At 37.4% G+C, this 15616-nt stretch overlaps 1 protein-coding gene across 1 annotated transcript in view; it reads right to left on the reverse strand.

The window, feature by feature from the left end:
- The window catches only part of LOC138148124 (cysteine-rich secretory protein 3-like), a 72142-nt gene extending 57006 nt beyond the window's left edge, over window positions 1–15136 (reverse strand). Inside the window, exon 1 of the mRNA XM_069070743.1 lies at window positions 15037–15136. The gene's annotated coding sequence lies outside the window, so the exon portion shown is untranslated. The remainder of the gene's footprint in view (window positions 1–15036) is intronic.
- Between the last annotated feature and the right edge of the window lie 480 nt (window positions 15137–15616).

Genomic DNA, 15616 nt, shown 5'->3' on the forward strand with positions numbered 1-15616 from the left:
GACCCTGGGGCCTGGCCTTGGTTTCCCGAGCTGTCTAATGGGGGTCAGCCTACTTGCACTTCCTTCCCCCTTCCCCCCCAGGGCAGGACTCCTTCCCTCTTCCTCACTATGCATAGGATAGATGACCAGCCCTGCCCCTGCCAGACTGGGGTTCACACAACTGCCAATCGGACATTCCCCAAATGCCTTTCAGAGGCTGCACTGCCTGCCCTGATGACCCATCCCTTCCTCCCCACACTGACCACTGGCATCTCCTACCTCCATGCCTTTGCCTGGGCCATTCCCCTTTCCAGGAATGCCCTCTCTCCCTGCCTCTCCTGGAAGTGAAGTAATGAATGGCTGATCTCTGTGCACCTCCAGTCGGTGTTAGCGTCTGGAGAGCGGGGGTCTGTCTGTATCCCAGTGCCCAGCCCACCAGCTACTTAATAAATGCCTGCTGAATAAAAAAAATGGTCAAATGCAAAAGGAGATCCAAAAGCTCACTGAAGAAAATAATTTCTGGAAAATTATTGAATGGAACAAATGGAAGCTAGTGACTTTATGAGGAATCAAAAAAAAAAATTAAAACCAAAAAAAAAAAAAAAGAAGACTGTGAAATAGCTCATTGTAATAGTCACTGACCTAGAAAATAGATACAGGAGAGATCATTTAAAAATTATTGGACTACATGAAAGTCATGAAAAAAAAAGAGCCTAGATATCAATTTTCAAGAAATTATCAAGGAAAACTGTCCTGATGTTCTAGAACCAGAGGGTAAAATAGAAATTGAAAGAACCTACTGATGACTTCCTGAAAGAGATCCCAAAAAGAAAACTGTCAGGAATATTATAGTCAAATTCCAGAGTTCCCAGGTCAAGGAGAAAATATTGCATGCCACCAGAAAGAAACAATTCAAGTATTGTAGAAACAGAATCAAGATAATTCAAGATTTAGCAGCTTCTACCATAAGGAATCAGAGAGCTTGTAATATGATATTCTGGTGGTCAAAAGGGCTAGGATTAAAACCAAGAATCACCTACCCAGGAAAACTTTAATCCTTTAGAAAGAAACAAATGGATATGCAATCATATAGAGGACTTTCAAGCTTTCTTGATGAAAAGACCGTACTAGTCATGTTATGAAAGAAAACACAGACATTCCCTCTCCCCCCCACTGCCAAGAAAGTTAAAAAAAGAAAAAAAAGGCAAAAATTATGCTTTTATTTGCATTCAGACTCTACCAGTTCTTTCTCTGGTAGTGGATAACATTTTTCAACCCAGAACTGTCTTGGATCATTGTATTGCTGAGAATGGTTATCACTCTTAATTGACCATTGTACAATTTGCTGTTATTGTGTACACTGTTCTCCAGGTCCTGCTCATTTCATTTTTTATCAGTTAATGTCTTTCCAGGTTTTTTTCTGAAATCATCCTGCTCATAATTCTTATAGGACAATAGTATTCCATCACAATCATACACCACAACTTGTTCAACCATTCTTCAGCTGATGGGCATCCCCTCAATTTCCAAGTCTTTGCTACTAGAAAAAAAGAGCTTCTATAAATATTTTTGCAAATATAGGTCAATTTCCTTTTTAAAAAAAATCTCCTTGGAATACAGATCTAGTAGTGATATTGTTGATTCAAAAAAGGTATGCATGCTTTTATAGTCCTTTGGTCATAGTTGCAAATTGCTCTCCAGAATAGTTGGATCAGTTCACAATTTAACCAACAGTGTATTAGTGTATCAGTTTTTCTACATGCCCTTCAACATTGGTCATTTCCCTTTTCTGCCATATTAGCCAACTTGAGAGGTGTGAGGTGGTATCTCAGAGTTGTCTTAATTTGCATTTTCTAATCCATAGTGATTTAGAGCATTTTAAAATATGATAACTTTGATTTCTTCATCTGACAAGAGTTATTTTAATTTACATTTCTGTAAGGGTTGTGGGATTTAAAGATCTTCCATGCCCCATTGGACTTGCTGACTTAGCAGGAAGGGGCTAAGCAAGAGGAAGTGGAAGCCAAGCTAGAGTTCCTGTGGTGGCTAGCAGTGGCGGCGACTGCAGCAGCAGCAGCAGAGGCAGTGGCAGCGGAAGCGCGAACCCCTTTTTGAGTCAGCCAGAATTTCTGCTGAGGATTCCTGCTGAGGACTGCCAGGGGCTGGAGCTGCTGGGAGCATGCTTCCTGGATGCTGGGTGGTTGCTGTGAGTGGGGAGAGGAGGACTTTTGCCTGAGGTAGCTTGTTCTGTTTTAAAGGCTTGAGAATGTGGCTGCTTTCTACTTTATCTGCCTGTGCCAATTTCATAACTACTCTGATGGATGGCTTTGACTTTCTGGTTTTGGGACTCAGTCTTTTGGTATTTTAATAAATGTTCCAGCTTATTCCCCCATATAGAAAGCCTGATATATTATGTGACTGATAACTTCATCAGCATATCTGTAATTTCCATAGGCATTGTGAATATTGCATTGCTGATACAATTTCTCTAACCAGTAGCATTTTTTCATGCCTATACATAGCTTTGATTTCTTCATCTGCGAAGTGCCTGTTCATATCCTTTGACCATTTATCAATTGAATAATGAATTATGTCCTTACAAACGCAACTGTTCTCTATATAATGGAAAAATGAGACCTTTATCAGAGAAACTTGCTGTAAAATTGTTTTCACAATTCTCATTACTGTGAATTTCACTGCATCCAATTCTCCCCCCATCCTTCATTCTATCTCCTATCACTCTTTCCCTCCTCAAGTGTGTTTTGCTTCTGATCACTACCTAGCCCAATCTAACCTCCATGCTATCAGCCTTATCCCCTTCTATTACCTCTTTTCTCTTTTACTTCTCTGTAGGTAAGATAGATTTCTATACCTAACTGTGTATGTATGTTATTCCCTCTTTGAACCAGTTCTAAGGAGAGTAAGTATTATCTGCCAACCCTCATCTACTATACTGTAAAAACTCTTTTGTGTCTCTTTTATGTGAGATAATTTAGCCCATTTTTCCTTTCCCTTCCCCCTTCTTTTTCACCCTTAATTTAATTTTTTATTTGATTTCATACCATTATAGTCAACTCCCATCCAGGCCTTCTGTCTATGTACACTTTCCGATACTGTAATAATGATAAAGTTCTTAGGAGTTATAATATCATTTTCCCATGTAGGAATTTAAATAGTTTGACCTTACTGAATGCCCTATGATTCTTTTTCCTGTTTACCTTTTTATTCTTCTCTTGAGTTTTGTATTTGAAAGTCAAATTTTCTATGCAGCTGTGGCCTTTTCATCAGAAATACTTGAAAGTATTCAATTTCATTAAACTTCTATGCTTCCCCATTAAGACTTATATTCCATTTTTTTTGAGTAGATGATTCTTGGTTGTGATCCTAGCCCAAGCCCTCTGATCTTTTAATGTAAAAATTGCTAAATCTTATGTTATCCAGATTGTGTCCCCATGATATTATGATTATTTCTTTCTGGCTGCTTTCAGTATTTTTCTCCTTGACCTGGTTGCTCTAGAATCTTGCTATAATATTCCTGGGAGTTTTCATTTTGGGATGTCTTCCATTAGGTTATTGGTGGATTCATTCAATTTCTATTTTACCCTCTGGATCTAGGTTATCAGGAAAATTTCCCTCAATAATTACTTGAAAGATGATGTCTAGGCTCTTTTTATTTTGGTTATGGCTTTCAGGTAGCCCAATAATTCTTAAATTGTTAAAATGTCTTTTCAATCTATTTTCCAGATACAATTTGTTCCCAATGAAATAGTTCATGTTTTCTTCTTTTTTTCTTCTTTGATTTTTGTCTTATTGTTTTTGATGTCCTATGGAGTCATTAGCTTTCACTTGCCCAATTCTAATTTTTAAAGAATTATTTTCTTCAATGAGCTTTTGTACCTCCTTTTCCACTTGACCAATTCTATTTTTTAAGGAATTCTGATCACTGGAATTTTGTGCTTCTTTTACCATTTGGCCTGTTTTGTTTTTTAAGCTGTTAATTTTCTTCATTATTTGTTGTGCTTCCTTTGCCAAGCTGTTTACTCTTATTTCATAATTTTCTTGCATCACATTTCTTTTCCCATTTTTCCTCTACCTCTGTTATTTGATTTTTAAAATCCCTTTTGAGTTCTTCTGAGGTCTGAGGCCAAGTTACATTTATCGCTGAGGCTTTGCATGGAGTTGCTTTGATCTTATTGTCTTCTTCTGAGTCTGTATTTTAATCTTCCCTGTCACCACAGTAACTTTTTGTCATCAGGTTCTTTTTTATTGTTGCTATTTGCTCATATTTTCTCCCTGTTTCTTGATCTTCAACTTTATGCTAAAATTATGTTCTGCTCTGGGGTGGAGGAAGCATACACTATCCCAAGCTTCAGGTTTTTTTTTCTGCTACTGTTTTCAGAGCTAGTCCTCAGGATCTGTAAGTTTTCAGTTCTTCCAAGGTGGTATGAGATGATGACAGTTGTGGTCAGTGCTGTGCTTGTCTGTGAGTGACAATAAGCATGTTTTTTCCACTCTGAAACTATGACCAGAGTCCCTGCTCTTGCTAGTGCTCCTCCTTGCCTTATGACTGAGACCTGAAATGCCGAATGAATGGGCAATGCAATGGAGTCCTGTTCCTAGAGCCAACAAAGGGTCATTTGCAATGTCCTTCTAACTGGTTATCTGATAACCATCTTATCTGTGGGCTGAGAGCTCTGGAAGCCACCATCGCCACTGATCCAGCCGCCCCCAAGGACTGCTGATGGCTCACACTAAGGCCTGGGCTGTACCATGCTCCACTCTTACTCCAATGAGATAGACATTTTCTGCTAGCCTTCTAATTTGTTTTGTGCTAGAAAATTGTTTCACCCTGTTCTTTTGTTGGTTATGATATTTCAGAATTCTTTTTAAGGCATTATTTTTGTGTTGTTTGGAAGTGAATTTGGAAGAGCTCAGGAGAATGCCTGCCTTTACTTTGTCATCTTGCCTCCACCCCTGGAAAGTCTTATATGAATTAAAACAAAGTGAACAGAACCAGCAGAACATTGTGCTAAATAACAGCAACATTGGAAGCTGAACAACTGTGAAAGGTTTAAATCAAGATAATGTTTCAACACAGTTCCAAAGTACATATAATGAAAAATCCTATCTAACTCTAGAGAGGGTAGAGGAACAAAGAGAAAGAGGAAGAGAATTTGGAATTCAATTTTTTTTTTTTTGCTTTTTTTGGGAGGGCAATTGGGGTTTTGGAACTCAATTAAAAAAATTAATGTTAAACTTTTTCATGTAACTGGGAAATATTTAATGAAATAAATAAAAATAAATTTCCAGGTAAAAAATTATAAAACAGTTGTAGTTCTCTTAGCATGATTAGTGAGATTTTTTGTGAAAGAATTAAGGATATTGTTGAAAACAAGGAAAATTATTTTATGCTTTATCATTTGATTATTAATATTAAAATGTAATATTCCTTTTTCTGAACCTACACCTTTAACTCTTGCTTATAGAGACTCCTTTCCCATTCTAGCAAAAGAATATGATCACATTCTATCTAGTCCCAAGGCCTGGGCTCAGCCCATTTATTTATCCATAAGCCAGATGCTATCTTTAGCTCATTCTGCACTTTAAAAAGTATTTGTCATTGCTCCCTTCATTAAAATTGGGGGGAAAGGGGGGTGACCTCATCTACAAAGGAGAAACTTGACCAGAGAGATCCTGATCAGGATAGCTTACCTTGCCCAGACTAATGGGGGCTACTGAATATCAGGACCAGATCACATTCTCAGCTTTCACTCCTCTCCCCTGGCCCACCCCTATTCCCTAGCAAAAGAGTCTAGAACTCTTACCCCACCTCATCATTAAATGTCCACCAATAAGGATTGCCATTTTGCTTCTCAGGGGAGTTCATTGTCAGAAGGGAGACAGAGATTTAAGGTGACACAAGATGCTGCCTTTTTATGTTTCATTGACATGTTGCAAATCTACTACCGTGATTCCCTTATAATAAGACACTGCCTTATTATTTTTTTTTGGAAAGAAAAACACCAGAAGGCTTATTTTCAGGGGAGGGCTTATGTTGCCCTGCCTCAGCTCTCCTCCGCAGCACTGCTCTCAATGGCGCCAGCAAGCAAATCACTGGGGAAGAACAGGATGACGCGCTCACTGCTGCAGCTCTGATTGGATGCAGCTTGGAGCGCGATGTGCGTTTCACCGGGGGAGGTGGGGACGGTGCATACAGAGGGTACCGTAATGTAGCGTGTAGCGCAGGGGATCACCTTCACTACAGTAGCAATCTCAATAGGGCTTATTTTAGAGGAATCTTACACAGTAAGGGGAGGGCTTATTTTCAGGATAGGTCTTATTATCAGGGAAACACGGGTATGCACAACTTGCTATTCCTTTCAAATAAGTAACAAAATTATCATATAAATTTCTTTTTTTTTTTTCTTCATTCCCTGCCACCCCATTCCCTCTGCCCTGGAGATGATTACCATTAGACACAAATCTGTGTGTGTGTGTGTGTGTGTGTGTGTGTGTGTGTAAAATTATTCTATACTTCTATTTATTAGTTCTTTCTCTGGATGCAGATAGTGTCTTTCTTCATCTGTCCTTTATAGTTATTTTGGGTATTTATAATAGCCAAAATAACTTATTTGTTCAAAATCATTCTTAAAACAACATTGATCTTTCTCTACACAATGTTCATTTGGTTCTGCTAATTTTGCTCTTTGCTATTTCATGCAAGTCTCTCCATGTTTTTCTAAAGTCGACCTGTTTATCATTTTTTCCAGCACAGCAGTGTTCTAGCACAATCATATACCACAATTTCTTCAGTCATTTCCCCACTTGTTAGACTACAGTTTCCAGTTCTTTGCCACCACAGAGAAAACTGCTTAAACATTTTAGAATATATAGGTTTTTTCCTTTTTGCCTAATTATGTTTGGAAATAGATCAAATAGTGGTATTGCTGGGTCAAATGGTACAGATAGTTTAATATCTCTTTGGTCATAATTCCAGATTGCTCTCAAAAATGGTTGGATCCAACTCAATCTAGTTACACGACCTGTTCATTTAAGTAAATAGTGGCAAAAAAAAGTTGAGCCAGACATTCTCTTATCACTATTTCATCATGTTGTTCCTCCTCCCTGAAATGCCCTCCTCACCCTCCTCTCTGCTTATCCAATCATCCTTCAAGGCTTATCTTTAGTTGTACCTACTTCTGGAAGTCTTCATGTATTTATAATAGGTGTTGCATATTTTGGCTCTCCATAGTACTTGGTTTCACACTTTGCATAACCTGCCTTATAATTGCTATTTAATTGTTCTATGTAAGTGCCTTTTATCTCCAGGACTATACTGTCAGCTTCCTAAGAGCATAGTCACACACTTCTTTCCATTGTTATGAAACTTTCAGATGTTTTTAAGAGTGTACCTTTCCTTCCCAACTAGAATATGAAACCCTGAAAAATGGGACCGTGTCTTATATTTATTTTGTATCCTCTTTAATTCCTAGATTTGTTTCTAACTCATAGTACATAAAAAATAAATGTTCAATTGAATTGAATGGAATTAATACATTCTTCTGCTATCTAGAACCCACAAAGGAGTAATTTATTATATCTACTCAGAGGCAGTGAGAAAGAAGGGCAGCTAGGCCCAGTAGATAAAGAACCAGGCCTGAAGTCAAGAATTCTAATTTTCCTGAGTTCAAATCTGTTCTCAGACACTTAACTAGCTGGGTCACCCTGGGAAAGTCACTTAACCCTGTCTCTCAGTTTCCTCATTGGTAAAAATGAACTGGAGATGTGAATGGCAAACTGCCCTAGTATCTCTGCCAAGAAAACTGCAAATGGGGTCATGAAGAGTCAGACATGAGTGAAAAATGATTGAACAATGAGAAGGAAATAAACATACCCTGGAATAGGAACCCTGATGATTTTATCATTAGACAATAGGGAATCCCAAATCAGGAATTTCCAATGCTCCTGTTAGAACCTCTTGATTTAAAAAAAAATAGTTTTTCTGACCCTCACTCTTATTGAACCTACTAGCACCCAATAAATATTCATTGATGAATAAGGCTTTTCAAACATCTTGATGTTTGGTTCTTCTGACTCAACACTCTCAGTTTGCTAGTCCTTCTGGCAGTTGGTCAATCTGGGCTGGATGGTGAGAACAGAAAATGAGAGCCATATTAAGGAATATGACTTTCCTATGCTCAGTCACTGAATGGATGAAATGAACAAAAGTACCTACTATGTGCAAAATAAAATATAGTTAAGAGAATTCGGATTTAAGTTTTGCCTAAGAAACTTACTTGTATGATCTTGGACAAGTAATTGATCATCACTGTAATTTTTAAAAAACGTATTTTGATATAATTAATTTTCTTTGAAATTCTATGTATTTCTGAAGGAGTCCAGAGGCTTCACCACATTGTCAAAGGGACATAGGGCACACACACATACACACACACACACACACAAACACACATACACACAGATTTAAGAACCACTGAATCCCTGCTATAGAGCAAACATCACAACCTTTATATTTCAACCTGTGTCTTTTGTTCAGTAGTTTTTCAGTTATGTCTAATTCTATATGTGGTTTTCTTGGCAAAGATCCTGTAGTGGTTTTCTACTTCCTTGCCCAGCTCATTTTATAGATGAGGAAACCGAGGCAAATAGGATTAAGTTACTTGTCCAGGGCCATGAAGCTAGTAAGTGTCTGAGATAAAATTTGAAATCAGGTCCTCCTTACTCCAGGGCAGGCACTCTATCCACTGTACTATCTAGCTGTCTTACAAGTTGTGATTACAATTCCCATAACAAGCATTTTTCTTTCTTGTGAGTTATGCACCATTTCTGTCTGGTTTGACTTTCTCCTGTTTACTTTTTTTTTCCTTTCAAGCTCAATTCTGCTACCCAAGAATGAGAAGTTAGTGAACTAATGTTGAAATTTGAGTCATAAGATGATAGACTGAGAGCTGTAAGAGACCTTCCACACCATCTAGTTCAATATTCTCCTTCCCCCTCATTTTACACATGAGGAAGCTGAAAATAAACAAAAAGAAGTTACATAATTTGCCCAAGTAAGAAATGATTGAGGCAGGATTTGAACCCTGGACCTGTAATACCAAATCTAGCACCTTTTCTTCATACCAACTGTCACATATGGAATGCATTTTGGAATGCAGAATAAGATTCACAGCATAAACCAATTGAAACTTTCCTCTTTAAAAATAATACACGTCTCCAAAATAACACGATATTCACCTGAAAAAATAATCATTATATAAGACATAACCTAAGCCAAGTCATTCCATTTCATTGTACCTAAGTTTCCTAAATTTTTTAAAAATAGGAGTGGTATAATGGGAATGTAAATTTTTAAGATCTTCCCTGCCCCTAGGCTTAAGTGCACCTGGAGCCTGTGGTGGAAGGCTTGTTTCTCAGGAGATACTTTGTGATTGGGCAGTGGGTCAAGAAGGTTGTTATATTCTCTGAGCCAGGAGAAGGCTATATAAGCCCTGATGTGAGGCTTTGCTTTGGGGCTCACTTTGAGAAGTGTTCTGTGATTTGACCAGATGAGACTCTGGGCAGCCGTTGAGAGCCCCACCAGCTTTGAAAACCCAGATGTTGATGCTTCCCTGTCTGGTAACTCTGATTTGGTATGGATGTATGTAATGGTTGGACAGTTTGGAAGCCTGTCTGCTGAAATGTTCTTGTAACTTATGCTTGTAACCTCTGTATATTCTGAAGTTTGGGATGCTGAGCTTTTTCCCCTGAACTAGGTAAATGATATATGTTTGATTGATTAAAGTAAGCTTGTTAAGCCATTTTGAGTTGCTTTCCTTTAGCAAAGCAGATCTAAGAACCTGTGTTGGCAGCCACCCTGGGGACCCTGGGGTGCTTGCTGCTACAAAGTCATTCCATTTCATTGTACCTCAGTTTCCTAATTTTTTTTTTTTAAATAGGAGTGGTAGGGGTGGCTAGGTGGCGCAGTGAATAGAACACCAGCCCTGGAGTCAGGAAGACCTGAGTTCAAATCCAGCCTCAGGCACTTGACACTTACTAGCCATGTGACCTTGGGCAAGCCACTTAACCCCAATTGCCCTGCCCTCCCCCCTCCAAAAAAAAATAAGAGTGGTAAATACCATGTATTATAGTGGAGGCAGCATGAATCATGCAATCAGAAAAACTAATTTCAGATTCTGGTTCTAAGACTAATTAGCTGTGTGAACTTGGGTTAAGCACTTGACATCTTTAGGCAACAGTTGTCTTACCTGTAAAATGAGAAATTTAGACTATGTGGTATTACTCAGTGATATAGTGAGATATTGGACCTATGATTCCATTTACACTTGGAATTCCATAATGCAGAAATTCTACCTCTTAAGATGGGTCAGCATTTCTTATGTACTTAGAAAGTTATATATGGCACTAAAAGTTTCCTTGACATGTTCAGGGTCACCTAGCCTGTATGTTTCAGAACTGGGATCTAAAACTCAGGTCTTTCTTGTTCTGTGGCTTCCACTGTATCCACCATTTGCCACGCATGATATTGTTATTATTTCTAGTAATTTAAAAGTATATGATAAGATCCTGAATTTAAGACTAGCAATTATAAAATTACAGTTAAAATTTTTAAAGCATACGTTTTTGTCTCAAATTGTTAAAATCTCTATACAATTTAGGTGGGCAACATAGGTTAGTGGAAAGATCCCTAGACTTCAGATAAGAAGACATAGATTTGAATTCTACTATCCAAGGTGAAATCATGTGATTTTGAGGAAGTGACTCTGTCTTGCTGAGCCCCAGTTTCCTCATCTTTAAACTGGGTATATTAATACCAGTACTATTTATCTTCCCACATTGATATTATGAATCAGCCAGTGGCCTCCCCAAATCAGTGTGAACACCCCCTTACCTGAGAAAGACCTAAAACCTTGATTGGGCAATCAGGAGAAAGACATTTTTGGCCCACTTTGTGCTTAACCTACCATGATAGTTTGCATGCCCTGGCATAGCAGATATGCTTTGCTCTGCTCTCTGAGTGAACCCAAAATGCCCTCTTCCTATGTAGCCACTACAAGGTCAGATGAAGTTGTCCAGGAGCATCTTTCTGTTTATGACTGCCAAGGACAAGGTTCTTTGAACTGGAAACTATCTTGACTAATGGGACTTTTCTTATCTTGGTATTTTATGGACACATGTCATATCATGTCATGTCACATGATGTCATGTTAATGATAGAAAAAACAGATATCCTGGAACTATAATTTCAATAGACACTTTGACACTTCTCTTATCTTGTTGTATTTGTAGTCTATCCTATTAAGAAAATTCCTTTCTCATATTATGTTCAACACATATAGAAACTAGAATTTTGTCTGACACAGTCATCCCAAGTTAGGGGAAAGGAAAAGGAAACACTTCCTTGCTCTATGGATATATAATCATGATGACCCACCCCCAACATGGGCTCATTTTCATAATGAACTCCCATGTGTATCCCTATATGCAGGATCTGCAAGCTTTGTGAGAAATAAGCACGTTCATGAAGCCTAATTTTGTTTGTTCTTCCTAGATTGAACTCTTTTTAAAGGTTAACAATATCAAGTCCTTGATAAACCTTTAAACAATATGTAAATAAATGGTATTATTTCTCAAGAGGCAGTAATTATACCCCAAAGTCAGGAAGACCTGAATTCAGGTCCTCTGACATACACTGATTATGTGATCTACGGGCAGGTCACTTAATTTCTCAATGCTCTCAACAACTCTAAGAGTGTATGTTACAGATATGCTGCCAGCTAGATTGATAGAGGGAGTTTCTTCATTTGGCAGTTCCTGATACCAGTGGGATCGCAGACCTAGGTCCTAAACCTGTTCTATCATCTCACAATTATCTGAGATTGACAGGAGGCAGATAACATCATGGCTATTTGTAAAATAATAATACTAATTTACGAATTAATTTGTAAAAGTGGTGCCTTTTCCAAATTATTTAATATGCTGCTTCAATCTAGAACAACTTTCAGGGGTGGTTAGGTGGTGTAGTGAATAGAGCACTGGCCCTGGAGTCAGGAGAACCTGAGTTCAAATCCAGCCTCAGACACTTAACACTTACTAGTTGTGTGACCTTGGGCAAGTCACAACCCCAATTGCTCTCCAAAAGGCAAAAAAAAAAAAAAGAAAAAAGAAAAAAAATCTAGAACAACTTTCTAAGACAGTCCAAATGATTTGCCTTATCTTGGGACTTCTCTGTCCAGCATTTTCTTTCACAAAGGTGAGCTTCTTCCTCACACATATGACAGTGTATAACAAAGCAGTAATCAGGAATTTTTATGAGGCAAGTGTACAAAACGTGCCCAGAGTTGAGGGTGCTAGACCAAAACAAGGGGTATACAATGATGCTGTTACTGATATAAGGCTGAAGAGGGAAGGGATGGGCAAGTTATGGGGGAGGAAGTCAATCTAAATGACATTTGGTAGTTTCCTATTTTAACTAATTATTCTTGCTATGAAGATTCTAAATTCTTTTTCCCCCTAGGTGCTGAAAAAATGCAAATTCTGTTAGCATCCTCTAAATTTGGCTCCTTAAAATGAAGCCCTGATTTTTCCACACTAGTTATCTCTCTGGTGTATGTGATGTTAGAGTATCTAGGTGGTGGAGTAGATAGAATTCTGGGCCTGGAGTCAGGAAGACCTGAATTCAAATCAGGCCTCAGACACTCACTAGCTGTATGACCCCAGGCAAGTCACTTAACCTTGTTTGCCTCAGTTTCCTCATCTGTAAAATGAACTGGTGAAGGAAATAGCAAACTGCTCTAGTATCTTGGCCAAGAAAACCCCAAGTGTGGTCATGAAGAGTTGGAAATGACTAAAACAACTCAACAACAACAGCATAAAATGTCACTAAATAGTGTTTTTTTTTTGTCTGTATATGGTTGTTCTACCTGATTGAGAATCATACCTAAGACATTACACAGTCAGAATCAGTAAAGGTATTAGGGATTATCTGGTCGAACCTATTCATTTAACAAATGAAAAAATGAGTCAGAGAGAGGGGAAGTGACACATCCATAGTCACGCAATTAGGGATAGGACTAGAGCCCAAGACTTCTGATTTTGCATTCCTTCAGAGTTTCATGTGCCACTGACTAAGTTATTCAGGTTCTTTGATTTAACTATCTCAGTATTAAGGGTCAAGCATTTTATCCATATGATGTAAATGGAAAGTAAAGAAATAGCAACAAAAAGTGCAACTTCCTAGCCCAAATTCATCTATGGTAATGAGACTGAAGTTTGAATCCCAAGTATATAAGCATCATCAGAATCAAACACATTTCAAAGGTGTAGGCTGTAGCAGATAACCCACTGAGACAAAATACTGGCCTGTTACTTTGTAGGTGCTTATTAAGTGTTGAGTGAATTTACTTGAGTTATTTTACAAGCCTTACAGAACCTCAGCAAAATTCTTTGCCAAGGATAATTGCTTGTGTGTTTTTATTTTCATTTTTTGAAGAACTTATTTTTTATTTGAAGCAGTAAGGATGGGGAATCTAGTAAAATTTAAGTAGGATGTCTCCAACTAGCTAATTAAAATTTTTAAATTAAGCTACAAAATCAATAGCCCCGTTAACTTCTCTTTGCTTCTAGCTTAGTCTTAACCCTCAGAAGCTGGCTTCTGTTTCTCTTATGCTTCTATTTCTCTCATGATGACTTCATTGGAGAGGGTCGGAATAGTCCAGAAATATGACCACAATTTTCTAGCTATCGTGGTATTTATTCTCATGCATTTAGTTTTACAAGTGTAGAAAGGGTCTTATAAATTCTGTTCTGGTGCAATGGTTAAAAAAAAAAAAAGAGTTGAGACTCACCTAAAATAAAAATTAATTTATCTAAAATGTAAAATAGTTACAATGTACAATCTGAAGCACGCAAACAATGTTTGGAACCTTGTCAGACAACCAATGGTTGTTCCATAACCAGCTTTTTGAGGTCTGACTGCTAGTAACCACCCTGGGGCTAGGTCCTCTTTTTGGGTGATGGTAAACTACAAGTGTGGAGAGTACAACATTGATGCAAGATGAATTATTTAAGACTATGTAAGTAAAATATGTCCCTGAGAAAGAAACATATTTGGTTTCTTAGAAACACTTAATATGTCCTTAATGTATAGAAATTACCTTCTTCTATTAGGTATACACAGCAAATACCTTTTGGTTTTTCCCTCTCCTCTTCCCTCCCCCTCTCCCCTTTCCCTTTTTCCCATTGCCCTCTCCTTCCCCCATGTCTCTCTCTTCCTCCCTCTCCCTCTCACTCCACCCCGCCCCTCCTTGAACAAAGTCAGCTTTTGGATAGAATCCCTTGTAAGTCTTCCAGGCATTTACAAATGTCAGATGTTTGAGAATACAATGCAGCTCATTTTAACTTTCTTCAAGTTTAATGTAGCCATTTTGTGTACAACAATTCTGGGCATTTTTATTTTTTGTAGAAAAAGTGGACTTATACTTTAAACTTCAAGTTCAATGCTATTATTTAGAATTGGTAAATTTTAACCTAAAATCAAAAACTGATATGCAACTTCTCATTTTGAAAACTATCAATAAGAGTAATTAATGAAATTATAATAAAAGAAAATAATGAACAGAAAGTATGATTATACTCACATATACTCAATCAAATTCTTTTAAAAATCACCTACCCAAAAATTCTTTTAAAATTTTCTTTTAAAAATCACCTACCTTTGAATTTTCTATCATACATAGATCAAGAAAATTTATTCTTAGGTACTACAAAGAATCTAATCATGCTGGTCTTCCCAACAAAACTTAAAGTATTACCAATATTTCCACTGGGCTAAAATTACATTGGAAATGAAAGATTCTGTCTTCTATCCTTATCTTCAAAGGAAGACATTGAATCTTCCTGTTTAACATGAATTAGCAATGACATGTCCCTTCATTGGTGATCATGACAGTTTATTAGGTCTATTTTACTAACTTATATCACAAAAAATATGAGAAAGTGGAGTTTTCATATAGAAATAAAGTGGTTGTCACTTACCAGTGATTTTAAGAGCAAGATGAGGCACCTCGTTTATCTTTAGGAAGATCTAAGGACTGTATATTTAAAGATCTGAATGGAACAGTATATATATATATATATATAGACACACACACATATGTATAAAACACACCTTTTCCTGTTGTAGCATATTCTGGTTATACAAGGTTGTGTAACTAATTTTAAGTCAACATAGCCTTGGAACAGAATTTGTCATGACATTTCAGGAAACTGTATCAAATTACAGTGCAAGTTGTCTGACAAGGTTCCAACCATTGTTTGAGTGCTTCAAATTGTACATTGTAACTATTTTACATTTTTGATAAATTAATTTTTGTCTTAGGTGAGTCTCAACTGTTTTTTTTTCCACCATTGCACCAGAACAGAATTTGTAAGACCATTTCTACACTTGTAAAACGAAATACATGATTTTTGCAATGTTTCAAAACCAAGTCTTTTTACATATGAATAGGATCCATTATTGCATCAGCATGGAGAAATCTGAACAACTTCCTTTATTATCTAAATCCTTAGGAGTTATTTGTGAGCAGATAGTGGTTAAGTGACTTATCTAATATAC

Source organism: Petaurus breviceps, unplaced genomic scaffold, assembly GCF_028583685.1.
Source record: "Petaurus breviceps papuanus isolate PSGF00001 unplaced genomic scaffold, PetGlider_PUasm1.0 90822, whole genome shotgun sequence".
Classification (NCBI taxonomy): domain Eukaryota; kingdom Metazoa; phylum Chordata; class Mammalia; order Diprotodontia; family Petauridae; genus Petaurus; species Petaurus breviceps.